Source organism: Branchiostoma belcheri, unplaced genomic scaffold (assembly GCF_001625305.1).
Source record: "Branchiostoma belcheri isolate BF01 breed outbred unplaced genomic scaffold, Haploidv18h27 scaffold258, whole genome shotgun sequence".
Classification (NCBI taxonomy): Eukaryota; Metazoa; Chordata; class Leptocardii; order Amphioxiformes; family Branchiostomatidae; genus Branchiostoma; species Branchiostoma belcheri.
The window spans coordinates 4,560-7,318 of record NW_017803863.1 but is presented as its reverse complement, the minus strand read 5'-3'; the positions used below and the strand labels follow the sequence as shown (position 1 = coordinate 7,318).

The following is a 2,759-nucleotide window of genomic DNA, read 5'->3' as shown; positions in this document are numbered from 1 at the left end:
CGGACGTACCAACCGCCGGGAGAACCGGGGCGCCCGCACTCGCAGAGGAAGGGGGTTGGGCCGAGGGCGACTGCATTCGCTGTAACTTTTGCTCCAGTGCCTCTACTTCTCGTCGGAGCTCAACCTCCTTGATGGCCGCCTCCAAATCTACCTTCTTCTTCTGTAGCTCCGCCATGGTGAGTGGAACGGGCGGAGAGGGCAGAGAATCCTGCTTGCCAAGACCCCAGCAGTCCTTCCACGCCTGGCCGGCCTTATGGGGCGAGGGTCACCACAACGAGAGAACCGCGCTCTCGCGGCTGGTTGTAGGATGACCGGCTATTAAAACAACGCGGTAAAAAGTCTTCAAAACGCTGTATCAAAATTCCCACCCGCCCCGGAGCCTGCACAGGTTGGGGAACGTTCGGCTAAACAAGTGCCGGCTTTACGCACTGCGTGTTCAGATATCTCTCGGATAGTTCTGTTCTTGTTTCTGACACTCGTTTCTAAATGTTAAAACATGTACAGACAGCACACAGATAGACTTAGCTGGTAGAGTAACTTTGTAAATACCTTAGGTAAGTCCTTGCTGGATCGTCAGATGAATCTTCTTCGAAGATGTCAGAATGGCTCTATGAAAAATTGGAGACGGGGAGCAAAATGTGTACTCTTCTGCACTGAGATTATGCAAGTGAGAAATAAGTGTACGTACCTCTCATTGGATGGTTCATTGGATGGTTTATAAGTTGACCTCAATATCCACGTACTGGATAAGGTCGAAACAATTATGCTAAGATAAACAGAATAGGATTACTACCTGGTAGAATAACTGAAATAATTTGGCACATGCCTTAGGTAACTAAAACGCTTTGGTGTCTGCACTGAAGATCTTTGTGAAATGTATTTATTATACGTCCGAACAGTCAGAATACGCAGTCCCTGTGTGGCACGCAGGTCTAACCACTCTACAATCCCACCAACAAGAAAGTTTATTGCAAATTTATGCCCGAAGACTAATCGCAAGAACAAAAATAAACAGTAAAAATGATAATAAGTAATGCTAATGCTACGTTTGTAGTTATTGTATGGTTTGATTTCTTTTCAGTGTGCAGTGGAGTATGATATGGCCGACATTTTGCTAGATATATGAATTGGGAGGTGTTAGTAGAAATGCAGTTTTTTTGTAGGATGAGAAGGTGAATAAAGCTAGGGAACATTTAGGTGACCATTTCAAATAACCTATCTTTTTCGGTGCTATAATGAGGGCAATGACAAATAAAGTGCATTTCATCCTGCAATGCATTTCCTGTACAATATTTACATATTCTGTCGTTAACAGACAATTGCTTGTATCTACCCTTTTCTATTTGTAATGTATGTTCGCTAACTCTAATCTTACATATGGCTAATCTAACATCGAAGTCGATCTTTGATAACGTTCCATTGCGTATACAGGTTTCAGATGTCTATAAAACGGTTAGCCTACCGACATCAACAGAGAGATTGTAAAGAAAGGTTCGGATATACATGTCAGAGAGTCTACTTCTAAGTAATGTACATACATGTATGTGTACGTGGGGTCGTGTGGCGCAATCGGTAGCGCGTTCGGCTCACACCCCAGAGGTCGTGGTCTCGAACCCCACCTTGTCACCGATCTTGTGCCCTTGGGAAAGGCACTTTACACGACTTTCCTCACTTCACTCAGGTGGAAATGAGTACCTAGCTTCGGCTAGGGACGTCCCTCGGATAGGACGTTAAATGGAGGTCCCGTGTTTGGGGAGAGCCACACCCCACGCACGTTAAAGATCCCACCACACCTTTCGAAAAAGAGTTGGGGCATGCCCCGGTGTGCGATGGTACAAACACTACTGTATGGAGTTGGTGATTCACTTCAAATCACCCGAATGGAGGCCTGATCTGTTCCGTATCAGTGATTACATCACCACACATGGTGATTACATCATCACCCGCGGACGGAGGCGTGGCGAACTCCGTCTTGTATAAAGCTAACGAAAGGGTATGTCACCTCGTAAGGTCGTAAGGGGCGGTATAACCCCGACCAATACGGTCGACCGATGATGATGATGTATGTGTTGCTTATCGAGATCGACGTTGTCGTTATGCCAGATATATGAGAAACCACTGCGGTCAAATATTTCTTTCACATGGTGTAGAAGATTTTTCTGGAGACGGGAAGCAAAATATACTAGTATATTGTTTCGCACGTGGCTGGCTGGTAAGTTGACCTCAATATCCACATACTGAATAAAGTCGTAACAACGTTAAGTAAAGCAGGATTGTTTCACAGAGACACATCAAAGAGCAAAGCGACACCCTCTCTCCAATCATGGAGGAATTCTGTCGTGAACAGACAATTTACCTTCAGGCCTCTTACGCCAATGTAGTCAGAGACAAAAGGGTGGTAGCAAATCAATGAGGGGCAATTATGGATAAACAATGGACGCTGTCATCATTCGAAAGATACCTGGAGGGGGTAATTAACAAAACAAAAGACGCTCTATCATCATCGATATCGCAATCTTCCTTCTTACAAAAAGTGCAGTGAGGAAGAAAGGTGAAAGGAGTGGCAAGAATTCCAGGTTGGTTACACAATACTCACTGCTTTTCCCAGGTCTGAATTGAAGAGTCGTGTGACTTAGAGGGCTTGCCATCTTGAATGTAATATGTGAATAACTTTCAGCAGCAGAATAAAAATGACTTTTGAAAACTTATCCAACACAAAATATCGTCTCTTTAAATTGACCTCAATGTCCACGATCTGG

General features: G+C 44.5%; 1 long non-coding RNA gene across 1 annotated transcript in view; it reads right to left on the bottom strand.

Moving 5' to 3' along the window:
• LOC109471753 overlaps positions 1-673 on the bottom strand; it is a 1,945-nt gene extending 1,272 nt beyond the window's left edge. The window contains exon 1 of the long non-coding RNA XR_002140325.1: positions 550-673. This is a non-coding gene — a long non-coding RNA (uncharacterized LOC109471753). The remainder of the gene's footprint in view (positions 1-549) is intronic.
• Between the last annotated feature and the right edge of the window lie 2,086 nt (positions 674-2,759).